This window comes from Pelobates fuscus, chromosome 2 (genome assembly GCF_036172605.1).
Source record: "Pelobates fuscus isolate aPelFus1 chromosome 2, aPelFus1.pri, whole genome shotgun sequence".
In the NCBI taxonomy this organism is placed as follows: Eukaryota; Metazoa; Chordata; class Amphibia; order Anura; family Pelobatidae; genus Pelobates; species Pelobates fuscus.
This window is the reverse complement of record NC_086318.1, coordinates 17,771,338-17,789,694: the sequence shown is the minus strand read 5'-3', so window position 1 is coordinate 17,789,694 and position 18,357 is coordinate 17,771,338. Positions and strand designations below refer to the sequence as shown.

General features: G+C 41.5%; 11 non-coding genes across 11 annotated transcripts; all 11 read right to left on the bottom strand.

Annotated features, from left to right (window-relative positions):
- Nucleotides 1–1,298: 1,298 nt before the first annotated feature.
- Nucleotides 1,299–1,372, bottom strand: TRNAN-GUU (transfer RNA asparagine (anticodon GUU)). The gene has a single exon. It is a non-coding gene; the product is annotated as a tRNA-Asn (tRNA).
- Nucleotides 1,373–2,842: 1,470 nt separating this feature from the next.
- TRNAN-GUU (transfer RNA asparagine (anticodon GUU)) lies at nt 2,843–2,916 on the bottom strand. Its single transcript has one exon. It is a non-coding gene; the product is annotated as a tRNA-Asn (tRNA).
- A 1,470-nt stretch (nt 2,917–4,386) lies between these two features.
- Nucleotides 4,387–4,460, bottom strand: TRNAN-GUU (transfer RNA asparagine (anticodon GUU)). The gene has a single exon. It is a non-coding gene; the product is annotated as a tRNA-Asn (tRNA).
- Nucleotides 4,461–5,929: 1,469 nt separating this feature from the next.
- TRNAN-GUU (transfer RNA asparagine (anticodon GUU)) lies at nt 5,930–6,003 on the bottom strand. The gene has a single exon. It is a non-coding gene; the product is annotated as a tRNA-Asn (tRNA).
- Nucleotides 6,004–7,472: 1,469 nt separating this feature from the next.
- Nucleotides 7,473–7,546, bottom strand: TRNAN-GUU (transfer RNA asparagine (anticodon GUU)). The gene has a single exon. It is a non-coding gene; the product is annotated as a tRNA-Asn (tRNA).
- Nucleotides 7,547–9,015: 1,469 nt separating this feature from the next.
- On the bottom strand, nt 9,016–9,089 carry TRNAN-GUU (transfer RNA asparagine (anticodon GUU)). Its single transcript has one exon. It is a non-coding gene; the product is annotated as a tRNA-Asn (tRNA).
- A 1,469-nt stretch (nt 9,090–10,558) lies between these two features.
- Nucleotides 10,559–10,632, bottom strand: TRNAN-GUU (transfer RNA asparagine (anticodon GUU)). The gene has a single exon. It is a non-coding gene; the product is annotated as a tRNA-Asn (tRNA).
- Nucleotides 10,633–12,101: 1,469 nt separating this feature from the next.
- On the bottom strand, nt 12,102–12,175 carry TRNAN-GUU (transfer RNA asparagine (anticodon GUU)). The gene has a single exon. It is a non-coding gene; the product is annotated as a tRNA-Asn (tRNA).
- A 1,469-nt stretch (nt 12,176–13,644) lies between these two features.
- TRNAN-GUU (transfer RNA asparagine (anticodon GUU)) lies at nt 13,645–13,718 on the bottom strand. The gene has a single exon. It is a non-coding gene; the product is annotated as a tRNA-Asn (tRNA).
- Nucleotides 13,719–15,187: 1,469 nt separating this feature from the next.
- TRNAN-GUU (transfer RNA asparagine (anticodon GUU)) lies at nt 15,188–15,261 on the bottom strand. The gene has a single exon. It is a non-coding gene; the product is annotated as a tRNA-Asn (tRNA).
- Nucleotides 15,262–16,730: 1,469 nt separating this feature from the next.
- On the bottom strand, nt 16,731–16,804 carry TRNAN-GUU (transfer RNA asparagine (anticodon GUU)). The gene has a single exon. It is a non-coding gene; the product is annotated as a tRNA-Asn (tRNA).
- Between the last annotated feature and the right edge of the window lie 1,553 nt (nt 16,805–18,357).

Below are 18,357 nucleotides of genomic sequence, written 5' to 3'. Positions count from 1 at the left end.
GGTGTGACAGCAGCAGAGTGGCGCAGCGGAAGCGTGCTGGGCTCATAACCCAGAGGTCGATGGATTGAAACCATCCTCTGCTAAGCAATTTGTTTTTGTTCAAATTTGTAATTCCATGGCAATCAAATCCCCAAACCTTAAGAGAAATTCACTTTTCCATGGGTTTTCACTGCTTTCGTTATGTTACCATCCACATCTGAGGTTTTATTGGTTTTAAGTCAATCGATGATAGCTTGCCTGTTAATTTCAAGAAATATTGCACTTTCTGACCACTCTGTCAACATGTCTGTGTGACGTAACAGATTTCCAAACATTTCTATAGAGATCTCCTTTACGTCCTCACTTAACATGTTTAATGAATGTCTTTGGGGTTGTTATTTGTTTTCTTCTATACAATCTGTAGCCTCCGTTTGAATGTAATGTGTTGTTGCAGAAACATTAAAGCTAATTTTACTCTTTGCTGCTGTTTTTCTTTCCTTTTTTTTCTGTTTGGTTAGCGCATGCTTTGCCCATTTCATGTTAAAAATGAATCATCCCAGAGTGGAGTTGATCACCAAACTTTCCGTGCCCATCAAACGTTGCTAAGCTTGATGCAGTGAGGCATTAAAGTCGATTGCTTGTATTTGGACTGTTAACTCCGAGTGAAATGGCACTTTCTGATCATCTGGCACGTCCGTGCGTGTCTTCAAGTTTCAAAACACTTTCCTTAAAAAATTGTCTTCCAACGCTTTTAACATGCTTGTATGATATTTCTCTATTCCGTTTGCAGCCAGCCGTCTTCAATGTTTTTGCTGTTGTTTTTGATGTTTTTGTGGGAAAGATGAGGATTTTCATATTTTTTTGCTTATTGGTTAGCAAATGCTTTGCCCCTCCTGCATTGAAAAAGGAATGGTCCCGGAGTGGGGTTTCAACAGCACGCTTTGGGCGCTCATCACATGCTGATATGAGAAATGCAATGTGTTTGAAATTGCAGACACTTTCCCAATGAATGACGATGGATAGGAGCAGTCCCCTGTTCAGGTTCCCTTTGATCGAGCCCAATTTTCTGGCCAATCGGTTGACAACGGAATGAAGAATGAACTTCCTGTTCACTTCTGATGATGTTTTACGTGCTTTTGATGAAGTTTCAATTGGAAAGCACCGTCATAGATATGACGTCACCCTTCCTTTTAAGCATGGTTTTGTGAAGGGTCTCCACCTATGTTAATCAATTTGCAGTCACCGTATTTGCGTTTGAAAGGTAACTATTTTGGGCTCCTTTTTTGCTTTTCGGTTAAAAAAACTCAAGTGTCTCAAAACGTCCCTGGGTGGGCTTGAACCACCAACCTTTCGGTTAACAGCCGAACGCGCTAACCAATTGCGCCACAGAGACTAAGCACGTGAGGCGAGAGAGCTACGTGGACTAACAAGATTTTGCTCTCACAATGTCTAAATGCTTTTTCAGAGGTTACGGCATCCTCTGCTTTCAAATGCAGCTATGGTTCTTTATCTGCATGCAAATGTAGGTGGAGCCAGCTTCTCCCTTTCAAAATGCACAGAGAAAGGTGTGACAGCAGCAGAGTGGCGCAGCGGAAGCGTGCTGGGCCCATAACCCAGAGGTCGATGGATCGAAACCATCCTCTGCTAAGCAATTTGTTTTTGTTCAAATTTGTAATTCCATGGCAATCAAATCCCCAAACCTTAAGAGAAATTCACTTTTCCATGGGTTTTCACTGCTTTCGTTATGTTACCATCCACATCTGAGGTTTTATTGGTTTTAAGTCAATCGATGATAGCTTGCCTGTTAATTTCAAGAAAAATTGCACTTTCTGACCACTCTGTCAACATGTCTGTGTGACGTAACAGATTTCCAAACATTTCTATAGAGATCTCCTTTACGTCCTCACTTAACATGTTTAATGAATGTCTTTGGGGTTGTTATTTGTTTTCTTCTATACAATCTGTAGCCTCCGTTTGAATGTAATGTGTTGTTGCAGAAACATTAAAGCTAATTTTACACTTTGCTGCTGTTTTTCTTTCCTTTTTTTTCTGTTTGGTTAGCGCATGCTTTGCCCATTCCATGTTAAAAATGAATCATCCCAGAGTGGAGTTGATCACCAAACTTTCCGTGCCCATCAAACGTTGCTAAGCTTGATGCAGTGAGGCATTAAAGTCGATTGCTTGTATTTGGACTGTTAACTCCGAGTGAAATGGCACTTTCTGATCATCTGGCACGTCCGTGCGTGTCTTCAAGTTTCAAAACACTTTCCTTAAAAAATTGTCTTCCAACGCTTTTAACATGCTTGTATGATATTTCTCTATTCCGTTTGCAGCCAGCCGTCTTCAATGTTTTTGCTGTTGTTTTTGATGTTTTTGTGGGAAAGATGAGGATTTTCATATTTTTTTGCTTATTGGTTAGCAAATGCTTTGCCCCTCCTGCATTGAAAAAGGAATGGTCCCGGAGTGGGGTTTCAACAGCACGCTTCGGGCGCTCATCACATGCTGATATGAGAAATGCAATGTGTTTGAAATTGCAGACACTTTCCCAATGAATGACGATGGATAGGAGCAGTCCCCTGTTCAGGTTCCCTTTGATCGAGCCCAATTTTCTGGCCAATCGGTTGACAACGGAATGAAGAATGAACTTCCTGTTCACTTCTGATGATGTTTTACGTGCTTTTGATGAAGTTTCAATTGGAAAGCACCGTCATAGATATGACGTCACCCTTCCTTTTAAACATGGTTTTGTGAAGGGTCTCCACCTATGTTAATCAATTTGCAGTCACCGTATTTGCGTTTGAAAGGTAACTATTTTGGGCTCCTTTTTTGCTTCTCGGTTAAAAAAAACTCAAGTGTCTCAAAACGTCCCTGGGTGGGCTTGAACCACCAACCTTTCGGTTAACAGCCGAACGCGCTAACCAATTGCGCCACAGAGACTAAGCACGTGAGGCGAGAGAGCTACGTGGACTAACAAGATTTTGCTCTCACAATGTCTAAATGCTTTTTCAGAGGTTACGGCATCCTCTGCTTTCAAATGCAGCTATGGTTCTTTATCTGCATGCAAATGTAGGTGGAGCCAGCTTCTCCCTTTCAAAATGCACAGAGAAAAGTGTGACAGCAGCAGAGTGGCGCAGCGGAAGCGTGCTGGGCCCATAACCCAGAGGTCGATGGATCGAAACCATCCTCTGCTAAGCAATTTGTTTTTGTTCAAATTTGTAATTCCATGGCAATCAAATCCCCAAACCTTAAGAGAAATTCACTTTTCCATGGGTTTTCACTGCTTTCGTTATGTTACCATCCACATCTGAGGTTTTATTGGTTTTAAGTCAATCGATGATAGCTTGCCTGTTAATTTCAAGAAATATTGCACTTTCTGACCACTCTGTCAACATGTCTGTGTGACGTAACAGATTTCCAAACATTTCTATAGAGATCTCCTTTACGTCCTCACTTAACATGTTTAATGAATGTCTTTGGGGTTGTTATTTGTTTTCTTCTATACAATCTGTAGCCTCCGTTTGAATGTAATGTGTTGTTGCAGAAACATTAAAGCTAATTTTACTCTTTGCTGCTGTTTTTCTTTCCTTTTTTTTCTGTTTGGTTAGCGCATGCTTTGCCCATTTCATGTTAAAAATGAATCATCCCAGAGTGGAGTTGATCACCAAACTTTCCGTGCCCATCAAACGTTGCTAAGCTTGATGCAGTGAGGCATTAAAGTCGATTGCTTGTATTTGGACTGTTAACTCCGAGTGAAATGGCACTTTCTGATCATCTGGCACGTCCGTGCGTGTCTTCAAGTTTCAAAACACTTTCCTTAAAAAATTGTCTTCCAACGCTTTTAACATGCTTGTATGATATTTCTCTATTCCGTTTGCAGCCAGCCGTCTTCAATGTTTTTGCTGTTGTTTTTGATGTTTTTGTGGGAAAGATGAGGATTTTCATATTTTTTTGCTTATTGGTTAGCAAATGCTTTGCCCCTCCTGCATTGAAAAAGGAATGGTCCCGGAGTGGGGTTTCAACAGCACGCTTCGGGCGCTCATCACATGCTGATATGAGAAATGCAATGTGTTTGAAATTGCAGACACTTTCCCAATGAATGACGATGGATAGAAGCAGTCCCCTGTTCAGGTTCCCTTTGATCGAGCCCAATTTTCTGGCCAATCGGTTGACAACGGAATGAAGAATGAACTTCCTGTTCACTTCTGATGATGTTTTACGTGCTTTTGATGAAGTTTCAATTGGAAAGCACCGTCATAGATATGACGTCACCATTCCTTTTAAGCATGGTTTTGTGAAGGGTCTCCACCTATGTTAATCAATTTGCAGTCACCGTATTTGCGTTTGAAAGGTAACTATTTTGGGCTCCTTTTTTGCTTCTCGGTTAAAAAAAACTAAAGTGTCTCAAAACGTCCCTGGGTGGGCTTGAACCACCAACCTTTCGGTTAACAGCCGAACGCGCTAACCAATTGCGCCACAGAGACTAAGCACGTGAGGCGAGAGAGCTACGTGGACTAACAAGATTTTGCTCTCACAATGTCTAAATGCTTTTTCAGAGGTTACGGCATCCTCTGCTTTCAAATGCAGCTATGGTTCTTTATATGCATGCAAATGTAGGTGGAGCCAGCTTCTCCCTTTCAAAATGCACAGAGAAAGGTGTGACAGCAGCAGAGTGGCGCAGCGGAAGCGTGCTGGGCCCATAACCCAGAGGTCGATGGATCGAAACCATCCTCTGCTAAGCAATTTGTTTTTGTTCAAATTTGTAATTCCATGGCAATCAAATCCCCAAACCTTAAGAGAAATTCACTTTTCCATGGGTTTTCACTGCTTTCGTTATGTTACCATCCACATCTGAGGTTTTATTGGTTTTAAGTCAATCGATGATAGCTTGCCTGTTAATTTCAAGAAAAATTGCACTTTCTGACCACTCTGTCAACATGTCTGTGTGACGTAACAGATTTCCAAACATTTCTATAGAGATCTCCTTTACGTCCTCACTTAACATGTTTAATGAATGTCTTTGGGGTTGTTATTTGTTTTCTTCTATACAATCTGTAGCCTCCGTTTGAATGTAATGTGTTGTTGCAGAAACATTAAAGCTAATTTTACACTTTGCTGCTGTTTTTCTTTCCTTTTTTTTCTGTTTGGTTAGCGCATGCTTTGCCCATTCCATGTTAAAAATGAATCATCCCAGAGTGGAGTTGATCACCAAACTTTCCGTGCCCATCAAACGTTGCTAAGCTTGATGCAGTGAGGCATTAAAGTCGATTGCTTGTATTTGGACTGTTAACTCCGAGTGAAATGGCACTTTCTGATCATCTGGCACGTCCGTGCGTGTCTTCAAGTTTCAAAACACTTTCCTTAAAAAATTGTCTTCCAACGCTTTTAACATGCTTGTATGATATTTCTCTATTCCGTTTGCAGCCAGCCGTCTTCAATGTTTTTGCTGTTGTTTTTGATGTTTTTGTGGGAAAGATGAGGATTTTCATATTTTTTTGCTTATTGGTTAGCAAATGCTTTGCCCCTCCTGCATTGAAAAAGGAATGGTCCCGGAGTGGGGTTTCAACAGCACGCTTCGGGCGCTCATCACATGCTGATATGAGAAATGCAATGTGTTTGAAATTGCAGACACTTTCCCAATGAATGACGATGGATAGGAGCAGTCCCCTGTTCAGGTTCCCTTTGATCGAGCCCAATTTTCTGGCCAATCGGTTGACAACGGAATGAAGAATGAACTTCCTGTTCACTTCTGATGATGTTTTACGTGCTTTTGATGAAGTTTAAATTGGAAAGCACCGTCATAGATATGACGTCACCCTTCCTTTTAAGCATGGTTTTGTGAAGGGTCTCCACCTATGTTAATCAATTTGCAGTCACCGTATTTGCGTTTGAAAGGTAACTATTTTGGGCTCCTTTTTTGCTTTTCGGTTAAAAAAACTCAAGTGTCTCAAAACGTCCCTGGGTGGGCTTGAACCACCAACCTTTCGGTTAACAGCCGAACGCGCTAACCAATTGCGCCACAGAGACTAAGCACGTGAGGCGAGAGAGCTACGTGGACTAACAAGATTTTGCTCTCACAATGTCTAAATGCTTTTTCAGAGGTTACGGCATCCTCTGCTTTCAAATGCAGCTATGGTTCTTTATCTGCATGCAAATGTAGGTGGAGCCAGCTTCTCCCTTTCAAAATGCACAGAGAAAGGTGTGACAGCAGCAGAGTGGCGCAGCGGAAGCGTGCTGGGCCCATAACCCAGAGGTCGATGGATCGAAACCATCCTCTGCTAAGCAATTTGTTTTTGTTCAAATTTGTAATTCCATGGCAATCAAATCCCCAAACCTTAAGAGAAATTCACTTTTCCATGGGTTTTCACTGCTTTCGTTATGTTACCATCCACATCTGAGGTTTTATTGGTTTTAAGTCAATCGATGATAGCTTGCCTGTTAATTTCAAGAAAAATTGCACTTTCTGACCACTCTGTCAACATGTCTGTGTGACGTAACAGATTTCCAAACATTTCTATAGAGATCTCCTTTACGTCCTCACTTAACATGTTTAATGAATGTCTTTGGGGTTGTTATTTGTTTTCTTCTATACAATCTGTAGCCTCCGTTTGAATGTAATGTGTTGTTGCAGAAACATTAAAGCTAATTTTACACTTTGCTGCTGTTTTTCTTTCCTTTTTTTTCTGTTTGGTTAGCGCATGCTTTGCCCATTCCATGTTAAAAATGAATCATCCCAGAGTGGAGTTGATCACCAAACTTTCCGTGCCCATCAAACGTTGCTAAGCTTGATGCAGTGAGGCATTAAAGTCGATTGCTTGTATTTGGACTGTTAACTCCGAGTGAAATGGCACTTTCTGATCATCTGGCACGTCCGTGCGTGTCTTCAAGTTTCAAAACACTTTCCTTAAAAAATTGTCTTCCAACGCTTTTAACATGCTTGTATGATATTTCTCTATTCCGTTTGCAGCCAGCCGTCTTCAATGTTTTTGCTGTTGTTTTTGATGTTTTTGTGGGAAAGATGAGGATTTTCATATTTTTTTGCTTATTGGTTAGCAAATGCTTTGCCCCTCCTGCATTGAAAAAGGAATGGTCCCGGAGTGGGGTTTCAACAGCACGCTTCGGGCGCTCATCACATGCTGATATGAGAAATGCAATGTGTTTGAAATTGCAGACACTTTCCCAATGAATGACGATGGATAGGAGCAGTCCCCTGTTCAGGTTCCCTTTGATCGAGCCCAATTTTCTGGCCAATCGGTTGACAACGGAATGAAGAATGAACTTCCTGTTCACTTCTGATGATGTTTTACGTGCTTTTGATGAAGTTTCAATTGGAAAGCACCGTCATAGATATGACGTCACCCTTCCTTTTAAGCATGGTTTTGTGAAGGGTCTCCACCTATGTTAATCAATTTGCAGTCACCGTATTTGCGTTTGAAAGGTAACTATTTTGGGCTCCTTTTTTGCTTTTCGGTTAAAAAAACTCAAGTGTCTCAAAACGTCCCTGGGTGGGCTTGAACCACCAACCTTTCGGTTAACAGCCGAACGCGCTAACCAATTGCGCCACAGAGACTAAGCACGTGAGGCGAGAGAGCTACGTGGACTAACAAGATTTTGCTCTCACAATGTCTAAATGCTTTTTCAGAGGTTACGGCATCCTCTGCTTTCAAATGCAGCTATGGTTCTTTATCTGCATGCAAATGTAGGTGGAGCCAGCTTCTCCCTTTCAAAAGGCACAGAGAAAGGTGTGACAGCAGCAGAGTGGCGCAGCGGAAGCGTGCTGGGCCCATAACCCAGAGGTCGATGGATCGAAACCATCCTCTGCTAAGCAATTTGTTTTTGTTCAAATTTGTAATTCCATGGCAATCAAATCCCCAAACCTTAAGAGAAATTCACTTTTCCATGGGTTTTCACTGCTTTCGTTATGTTACCATCCACATCTGAGGTTTTATTGGTTTTAAGTCAATCGATGATAGCTTACCTGTTAATTTCAAGAAAAATTGCACTTTCTGACCACTCTGTCAACATGTCTGTGTGACGTAACAGATTTCCAAACATTTCTATAGAGATCTCCTTTACGTCCTCACTTAACATGTTTAATGAATGTCTTTGGGGTTGTTATTTGTTTTCTTCTATACAATCTGTAGCCTCCGTTTGAATGTAATGTGTTGTTGCAGAAACATTAAAGCTAATTTTACACTTTGCTGCTGTTTTTCTTTCCTTTTTTTTCTGTTTGGTTAGCGCATGCTTTGCCCATTCCATGTTAAAAATGAATCATCCCAGAGTGGAGTTGATCACCAAACTTTCCGTGCCCATCAAACGTTGCTAAGCTTGATGCAGTGAGGCATTAAAGTCGATTGCTTGTATTTGGACTGTTAACTCCGAGTGAAATGGCACTTTCTGATCATCTGGCACGTCCGTGCGTGTCTTCAAGTTTCAAAACACTTTCCTTAAAAAATTGTCTTCCAACGCTTTTAACATGCTTGTATGATATTTCTCTATTCCGTTTGCAGCCAGCCGTCTTCAATGTTTTTGCTGTTGTTTTTGATGTTTTTGTGGGAAAGATGAGGATTTTCATATTTTTTTGCTTATTGGTTAGCAAATGCTTTGCCCCTCCTGCATTGAAAAAGGAATGGTCCCGGAGTGGGGTTTCAACAGCACGCTTCGGGCGCTCATCACATGCTGATATGAGAAATGCAATGTGTTTGAAATTGCAGACACTTTCCCAATGAATGACGATGGATAGGAGCAGTCCCCTGTTCAGGTTCCCTTTGATCGAGCCCAATTTTCTGGCCAATCGGTTGACAACGGAATGAAGAATGAACTTCCTGTTCACTTCTGATGATGTTTTACGTGCTTTTGATGAAGTTTCAATTGGAAAGCACCGTCATAGATATGACGTCACCCTTCCTTTTAAGCATGGTTTTGTGAAGGGTCTCCACCTATGTTAATCAATTTGCAGTCACCGTATTTGCGTTTGAAAGGTAACTATTTTGGGCTCCTTTTTTGCTTTTCGGTTAAAAAAACTCAAGTGTCTCAAAACGTCCCTGGGTGGGCTTGAACCACCAACCTTTCGGTTAACAGCCGAACGCGCTAACCAATTGCGCCACAGAGACTAAGCACGTGAGGCGAGAGAGCTACGTGGACTAACAAGATTTTGCTCTCACAATGTCTAAATGCTTTTTCAGAGGTTACGGCATCCTCTGCTTTCAAATGCAGCTATGGTTCTTTATCTGCATGCAAATGTAGGTGGAGCCAGCTTCTCCCTTTCAAAAGGCACAGAGAAAGGTGTGACAGCAGCAGAGTGGCGCAGCGGAAGCGTGCTGGGCCCATAACCCAGAGGTCGATGGATCGAAACCATCCTCTGCTAAGCAATTTGTTTTTGTTCAAATTTGTAATTCCATGGCAATCAAATCCCCAAACCTTAAGAGAAATTCACTTTTCCATGGGTTTTCACTGCTTTCGTTATGTTACCATCCACATCTGAGGTTTTATTGGTTTTAAGTCAATCGATGATAGCTTGCCTGTTAATTTCAAGAAAAATTGCACTTTCTGACCACTCTGTCAACATGTCTGTGTGACGTAACAGATTTCCAAACATTTCTATAGAGATCTCCTTTACGTCCTCACTTAACATGTTTAATGAATGTCTTTGGGGTTGTTATTTGTTTTCTTCTATACAATCTGTAGCCTCCGTTTGAATGTAATGTGTTGTTGCAGAAACATTAAAGCTAATTTTACACTTTGCTGCTGTTTTTCTTTCCTTTTTTTTCTGTTTGGTTAGCGCATGCTTTGCCCATTCCATGTTAAAAATGAATCATCCCAGAGTGGAGTTGATCACCAAACTTTCCGTGCCCATCAAACGTTGCTAAGCTTGATGCAGTGAGGCATTAAAGTCGATTGCTTGTATTTGGACTGTTAACTCCGAGTGAAATGGCACTTTCTGATCATCTGGCACGTCCGTGCGTGTCTTCAAGTTTCAAAACACTTTCCTTAAAAAATTGTCTTCCAACGCTTTTAACATGCTTGTATGATATTTCTCTATTCCGTTTGCAGCCAGCCGTCTTCAATGTTTTTGCTGTTGTTTTTGATGTTTTTGTGGGAAAGATGAGGATTTTCATATTTTTTTGCTTATTGGTTAGCAAATGCTTTGCCCCTCCTGCATTGAAAAAGGAATGGTCCCGGAGTGGGGTTTCAACAGCACGCTTCGGGCGCTCATCACATGCTGATATGAGAAATGCAATGTGTTTGAAATTGCAGACACTTTCCCAATGAATGACGATGGATAGGAGCAGTCCCCTGTTCAGGTTCCCTTTGATCGAGCCCAATTTTCTGGCCAATCGGTTGACAACGGAATGAAGAATGAACTTCCTGTTCACTTCTGATGATGTTTTACGTGCTTTTGATGAAGTTTAAATTGGAAAGCACCGTCATAGATATGACGTCACCCTTCCTTTTAAGCATGGTTTTGTGAAGGGTCTCCACCTATGTTAATCAATTTGCAGTCACCGTATTTGCGTTTGAAAGGTAACTATTTTGGGCTCCTTTTTTGCTTTTCGGTTAAAAAAACTCAAGTGTCTCAAAACGTCCCTGGGTGGGCTTGAACCACCAACCTTTCGGTTAACAGCCGAACGCGCTAACCAATTGCGCCACAGAGACTAAGCACGTGAGGCGAGAGAGCTACGTGGACTAACAAGATTTTGCTCTCACAATGTCTAAATGCTTTTTCAGAGGTTACGGCATCCTCTGCTTTCAAATGCAGCTATGGTTCTTTATCTGCATGCAAATGTAGGTGGAGCCAGCTTCTCCCTTTCAAAAGGCACAGAGAAAGGTGTGACAGCAGCAGAGTGGCGCAGCGGAAGCGTGCTGGGCCCATAACCCAGAGGTCGATGGATCGAAACCATCCTCTGCTAAGCAATTTGTTTTTGTTCAAATTTGTAATTCCATGGCAATCAAATCCCCAAACCTTAAGAGAAATTCACTTTTCCATGGGTTTTCACTGCTTTCGTTATGTTACCATCCACATCTGAGGTTTTATTGGTTTTAAGTCAATCGATGATAGCTTGCCTGTTAATTTCAAGAAAAATTGCACTTTCTGACCACTCTGTCAACATGTCTGTGTGACGTAACAGATTTCCAAACATTTCTATAGAGATCTCCTTTACGTCCTCACTTAACATGTTTAATGAATGTCTTTGGGGTTGTTATTTGTTTTCTTCTATACAATCTGTAGCCTCCGTTTGAATGTAATGTGTTGTTGCAGAAACATTAAAGCTAATTTTACACTTTGCTGCTGTTTTTCTTTCCTTTTTTTTCTGTTTGGTTAGCGCATGCTTTGCCCATTCCATGTTAAAAATGAATCATCCCAGAGTGGAGTTGATCACCAAACTTTCCGTGCCCATCAAACGTTGCTAAGCTTGATGCAGTGAGGCATTAAAGTCGATTGCTTGTATTTGGACTGTTAACTCCGAGTGAAATGGCACTTTCTGATCATCTGGCACGTCCGTGCGTGTCTTCAAGTTTCAAAACACTTTCCTTAAAAAATTGTCTTCCAACGCTTTTAACATGCTTGTATGATATTTCTCTATTCCGTTTGCAGCCAGCCGTCTTCAATGTTTTTGCTGTTGTTTTTGATGTTTTTGTGGGAAAGATGAGGATTTTCATATTTTTTTGCTTATTGGTTAGCAAATGCTTTGCCCCTCCTGCATTGAAAAAGGAATGGTCCCGGAGTGGGGTTTCAACAGCACGCTTCGGGCGCTCATCACATGCTGATATGAGAAATGCAATGTGTTTGAAATTGCAGACACTTTCCCAATGAATGACGATGGATAGGAGCAGTCCCCTGTTCAGGTTCCCTTTGATCGAGCCCAATTTTCTGGCCAATCGGTTGACAACGAATGAAGAATGAACTTCCTGTTCACTTCTGATGATGTTTTACGTGCTTTTGATGAAGTTTCAATTGGAAAGCACCGTCATAGATATGACGTCACCCTTCCTTTTAAACATGGTTTTGTGAAGGGTCTCCACCTATGTTAATCAATTTGCAGTCACCGTATTTGCGTTTGAAAGGTAACTATTTTGGGCTCCTTTTTTGCTTCTCGGTTAAAAAAAACTCAAGTGTCTCAAAACGTCCCTGGGTGGGCTTGAACCACCAACCTTTCGGTTAACAGCCGAACGCGCTAACCAATTGCGCCACAGAGACTAAGCACGTGAGGCGAGAGAGCTACGTGGACTAACAAGATTTTGCTCTCACAATGTCTAAATGCTTTTTCAGAGGTTACGGCATCCTCTGCTTTCAAATGCAGCTATGGTTCTTTATCTGCATGCAAATGTAGGTGGAGCCAGCTTCTCCCTTTCAAAATGCACAGAGAAAGGTGTGACAGCAGCAGAGTGGCGCAGCGGAAGCGTGCTGGGCCCATAACCCAGAGGTCGATGGATTGAAACCATCCTCTGCTAAGCAATTTGTTTTTGTTCAAATTTGTAATTCCATGGCAATCAAATCCCCAAACCTTAAGAGAAATTCACTTTTCCATGGGTTTTCACTGCTTTCGTTATGTTACCATCCACATCTGAGGTTTTATTGGTTTTAAGTCAATCGATGATAGCTTGCCTGTTAATTTCAAGAAAAATTGCACTTTCTGACCACTCTGTCAACATGTCTGTGTGACGTAACAGATTTCCAAACATTTCTATAGTGATCTCCTTTTCGTCCTCACTTAACATGTTTAATGAATGTCTTTGGGGTTGTTATTTGTTTTCTTCTATACAATCTGTAGCCTCCGTTTGAATGTAATGTGTTGTTGCAGAAACATTAAAGCTAATTTTACACTTTGCTGCTGTTTTTCTTTCCTTTTTTTTCTGTTTGGTTAGCGCATGCTTTGCCCATTCCATGTTAAAAATGAATCATCCCAGAGTGGAGTTGATCACCAAACTTTCCGTGCCCATCAAACGTTGCTAAGCTTGATGCAGTGAGGCATTAAAGTCGATTGCTTGTATTTGGACTGTTAACTCCGAGTGAAATGGCACTTTCTGATCATCTGGCACGTCCGTGCGTGTCTTCAAGTTTCAAAACACTTTCCTTAAAAAATTGTCTTCCAACGCTTTTAACATGCTTGTATGATATTTCTCTATTCCGTTTGCAGCCAGCCGTCTTCAATGTTTTTGCTGTTGTTTTTGATGTTTTTGTGGGAAAGATGAGGATTTTCATATTTTTTTGCTTATTGGTTAGCAAATGCTTTGCCCCTCCTGCATTGAAAAAGGAATGGTCCCGGAGTGGGGTTTCAACAGCACGCTTCGGGCGCTCATCACATGCTGATATGAGAAATGCAATGTGTTTGAAATTGCAGACACTTTCCCAATGAATGACGATGGATAGGAGCAGTCCCCTGTTCAGGTTCCCTTTGATCGAGCCCAATTTTCTGGCCAATCGGTTGACAACGAATGAAGAATGAACTTCCTGTTCACTTCTGATGATGTTTTACGTGCTTTTGATGAAGTTTCAATTGGAAAGCACCGTCATAGATATGACGTCACCCTTCCTTTTAAACATGGTTTTGTGAAGGGTCTCCACCTATGTTAATCAATTTGCAGTCACCGTATTTGCGTTTGAAAGGTAACTATTTTGGGCTCCTTTTTTGCTTCTCGGTTAAAAAAAACTAAAGTGTCTCAAAATGTCCCTGGGTGGGCTTGAACCACCAACCTTTCGGTTAACAGCCGAACGCGCTAACCAATTGCGCCACAGAGACTAAGCACGTGAGGCGAGAGAGCTACGTGGACTAACAAGATTTTGCTCTCACAATGTCTAAATGCTTTTTCAGAGGTTACGGCATCCTCTGCTTTCAAATGCAGCTATGGTTCTTTATCTGCATGCAAATGTAGGTGGAGCCAGCTTCTCCCTTTCAAAATGCACAGAGAAAGGTGTGACAGCAGCAGAGTGGCGCAGCGGAAGCGTGCTGGGCCCATAACCCAGAGGTCGATGGATCGAAACCATCCTCTGCTAAGCAATTTGTTTTTGTTCAAATTTGTAATTCCATGGCAATCAAATCCCCAAACCTTAAGAGAAATTCACTTTTCCATGGGTTTTCACTGCTTTCGTTATGTTACCATCCACATCTGAGGTTTTATTGGTTTTAAGTCAATCGATGATAGCTTGCCTGTTAATTTCAAGAAAAATTGCACTTTCTGACCACTCTGTCAACATGTCTGTGTGACGTAACAGATTTCCAAACATTTCTATAGTGATCTCCTTTTCGTCCTCACTTAACATGTTTAATGAATGTCTTTGGGGTTGTTATTTGTTTTCTTCTATACAATCTGTAGCCTCCGTTTGAATGTAATGTGTTGTTGCAGAAACATTAAAGCTAATTTTACTCTTTGCTGCTGTTTTTCTTTCCTTTTTTTTCTGTTTGGTTAGCGCATGCTTTGCCCATTCCATGTTAAAAATGAATCATCCCAGAGTGGAGTTGATCACCAAACTTTCCGTGCCCATCAAACGTTGCTAAGCTTGATGCAGTGAGGCATTAAAGTCGATTGCTTGTATTTGGACTGTTAACTGCGAGTGAAATGGCACTTTCTGATCATCTGGCACGTCCGTGCGTGTCTTCAAGTTTCAAAACACTTTCCTTAAAAAATTGTCTTCCAACGCTTTTAACATGCTTGTATGATATTTCTCTATTCCGTTTGCAGCCAGCCGTCTTCAATGTTTTTGCTGTTGTTTTTGATGTTTTTGTGGGAAAGATGAGGATTTTCATATTTTTTTGCTTATTGGTTAGCAAATGCTTTGCCCCTCCTGCATTGAAAAAGGAATGGTCCCGGAGTGGGGTTTCAACAGCACGCTTCGGGCGCTCATCACATGCTGATATGAGAAATGCAATGTGTTTGAAATTGCAGACACTTTCCCAATGAATGACGATGGATAGGAGCAGTCCCCTGTTCAGGTTCCCTTTGATCGAGCCCAATTTTCTGGCCAATCGGTTGACAACGGAATGAAGAATGAACTTCCTGTTCACTTCTGATGATGTTTTACGTGCTTTTGATGAAGTTTCAATTGGAAAGCACCGTCATAGATATGACGTCACCCTTCCTTTTAAGCATGGTTTTGTGAAGGGTCTCCACCTATGTTAATCAATTTGCAGTCACCGTATTTGCGTTTGAAAGGTAACTATTTTGGGCTCCTTTTTTGCTTTTCGGTTAAAAAAACTCAAGTGTCTCAAAACGTCCCTGGGTGGGCTTGAACCACCAACCTTTCGGTTAACAGCCGAACGCGCTAACCAATTGCGCCACAGAGACTAAGCACGTGAGGCGAGAGAGCTACGTGGACTAACAAGATTTTGCTCTCACAATGTCTAAATGCTTTTTCAGAGGTTACGGCATCCTCTGCTTTCAAATGCAGCTATGGTTCTTTATCTGCATGCAAATGTAGGTGGAGCCAGCTTCTCCCTTTCAAAATGCACAGAGAAAGGTGTGACAGCAGCAGAGTGGCGCAGCGGAAGCGTGCTGGGCCCATAACCCAGAGGTTGATGGATCGAAACCATTCTCTGCTAAGCAATTTGTTTTTGTTCAAATTTGTAATTCCATGGCAATCAAATCCCCAAACCTTAAGAGAAATTCACTTTTCCATGGGTTTTCACTGCTTTCGTTATGTTACCATCCACATCTGAGGTTTTATTGGTTTTAAGTCAATCGATGATAGCTTGCCTGTTAATTTCAAGAAAAATTGCACTTTCTGACCACTCTGTCAACATGTCTGTGTGACGTAACAGATTTCCAAACATTTCTATAGAGATCTCCTTTACGTCCTCACTTAACATGTTTAATGAATGTCTTTGGGGTTGTTATTTGTTTTCTTCTATACAATCTGTAGCCTCCGTTTGAATGTAATGTGTTTTTGCAGAAACATTAAAGCTAATTTTACTCTTTGCTGCTGTTTTTCTTTCCTTTTTTTTCTGTTTGGTTAGCGCATGCTTTGCCCATTCCATGTTAAAAATGAATCATCCCAGAGTGGAGTTGATCACCAAACTTTCCGTGCCCATCAAACGTTGCTAAGCTTGATGCAGTGAGGCATTAAAGTCGATTGCTTGTATTTGGACTGTTAACTGCGAGTGAAATGGCACTTTCTGATCATCTGGCACGTCCGTGCGTGTCTTCAAGTTTCAAAACACTTTCCTTAAAAAATTGTCTTCCAACGCTTTTAACATGCTTGTATGATATTTCTCTATTCCGTTTGCAGCCAGCCGTCTTCAATGTTTTTGCTGTTGTTTTTGATGTTTTTGTGGGAAAGATGAGGATTTTCATATTTTTTTGCTTATTGGTTAGCAAATGCTTTGCCCCTCCTGCATTGAAAAAGGAATGGTCCCGGAGTGGGGTTTCAACAGCACGCTTCGGGCGCTCATCACATGCTGATATGAGAAATGCAATGTGTTTGAAATTGCAGACACTTTCCCAATGAATGACGATGGATAGGAGCAGTCCCCTGTTCAGGTTCCCTTTGATCGAGCCCAATTTTCTGGCCAATCGGTTGACAACGGAATGAAGAATGAACTTCCTGTTCACTTCTGATGATGTTTTACGTGCTTTTGATGAAGTTTCAATTGGAAAGCAACGTCATAGATATGATGTGAACCTTCCTTTTAAACATGGTTTTGTGAAGGGTCTCCACCTATGTTAATCAATTTGCAGTCACCGTATTTGCGTTTGAAAGGTAACTATTTTGTGCTCCTTTTTTGCTTCTCGGTTAAAAAAACTCAAGTGTCTCAAATCGTCCCTGGGTGGGCTTGAACCACCAACCTTTCGGTTAACAGCCGAACGCGCTAACCAATTGCGCCACAGAGACTAAGCACGTGAGGCGAGAGAGCTACGTGGACTAACAAGATTTTGCTCTCACAATGTCTAAATGCTTTTTCAGAGGTTACGGCATCCTCTGCTTTCAAATGCAGCTATGGTTCTTTATCTGCATGCAAATGTAGGTGGAGCCAGCTTCTCCCTTTCAAAATGCACAGAGAAAGGTGTGACAGCAGCAGAGTGGCGCAGCGGAAGCGTGCTGGGCCCATAACCCAGAGGTTGATGGATCGAAACCATCCTCTGCTAAGCAATTTGTTTTTGTTCAAATTTGTAATTCCATGGCAATCAAATCCCCAAACCTTAAGAGAAATTCACTTTTCCATGGGTTTTCACTGCTTTCGTTATGTTACCATCCACATCTGAGGTTTTATTGGTTTTAAGTCAATCGATGATAGCTTGCCTGTTAATTTCAAGAAAAATTGCACTTTCTGACCACTCTGTCAACATGTCTGTGTGACGTAACAGATTTCCAAACATTTCTATAGAGATCTCCTTTACGTCCTCACTTAACATGTTTAATGAATGTCTTTGGGGTTGTTATTTGTTTTCTTCTATACAATCTGTAGCCTCCGTTTGAATGTAATGTGTTGTTGCAGAAACATTAAAGCTAATTTTACACTTTGCTGCTGTTTTTCTTTCCTTTTTTTTCTGTTTGGTTAGCGCATGCTTTGCCCATTCCATGTTAAAAATGAATCATCCCAGAGTGGAGTTGATCACCAAACTTTCCGTGCCCATCAAACGTTGCTAAGCTTGATGCAGGGAGGCATTAAAGTCGATTGCTTGTATTTGGACTGTTAACTCCGAGTGAAATGGCACTTTCTGATCATCTGGCACGTCCGTGCGTGTCTTCAAGTTTCAAAACACTTTCCTTAAAAAATTGTCTTCCAACGCTTTTAACATGCTTGTATGATATTTCTCTATTCCGTTTGCAGCCAGCCGTCTTCAATGTTTTTGCTGTTGTTTTTGATGTTTTTGTGGGAAAGATGAGGATTTTCATATTTTTTTGCTTATTGGTTAGCAAATGCTTTGCCCCTCCTGCATTGAAAAAGGAATGGTCCCGGAGTGGGGTTTCAACAGCACGCTTCGGGCGCTCATCACATGCTGATATGAGAAATGCAATGTGTTTGAAATTGCAGACACTTTCCCAATGAATGACGATGGATAGGAGCAGTCCCCTGTTCAGGTTCCCTTTGATCGAGCCCAATTTTCTGGCCAATCGGTTGACAACGGAATGAAGAATGAACTTCCTGTTCACTTCTGATGATGTTTTACGTGCTTTTGATGAAGTTTCAATTGGAAAGCACCGTCATAGATATGACGTCACCCTTCCTTTTAAACATGGTTTTGTGAAGGGTCTCCACCTATGTTAATCAATTTGCAGTCACCGTATTTGCGTTTGAAAGGTAACTATTTTGGGCTCCTTTTTTGCTTCTCGGTTAAAAAAAACTCAAGTGTCTCAAAACGTCCCTGGGTGGGCTTGAACCACCAACCTTTTGGTTAACAGCCGAACGCGCTAACCAATTGCGCCACAGAGACTAAGCACGT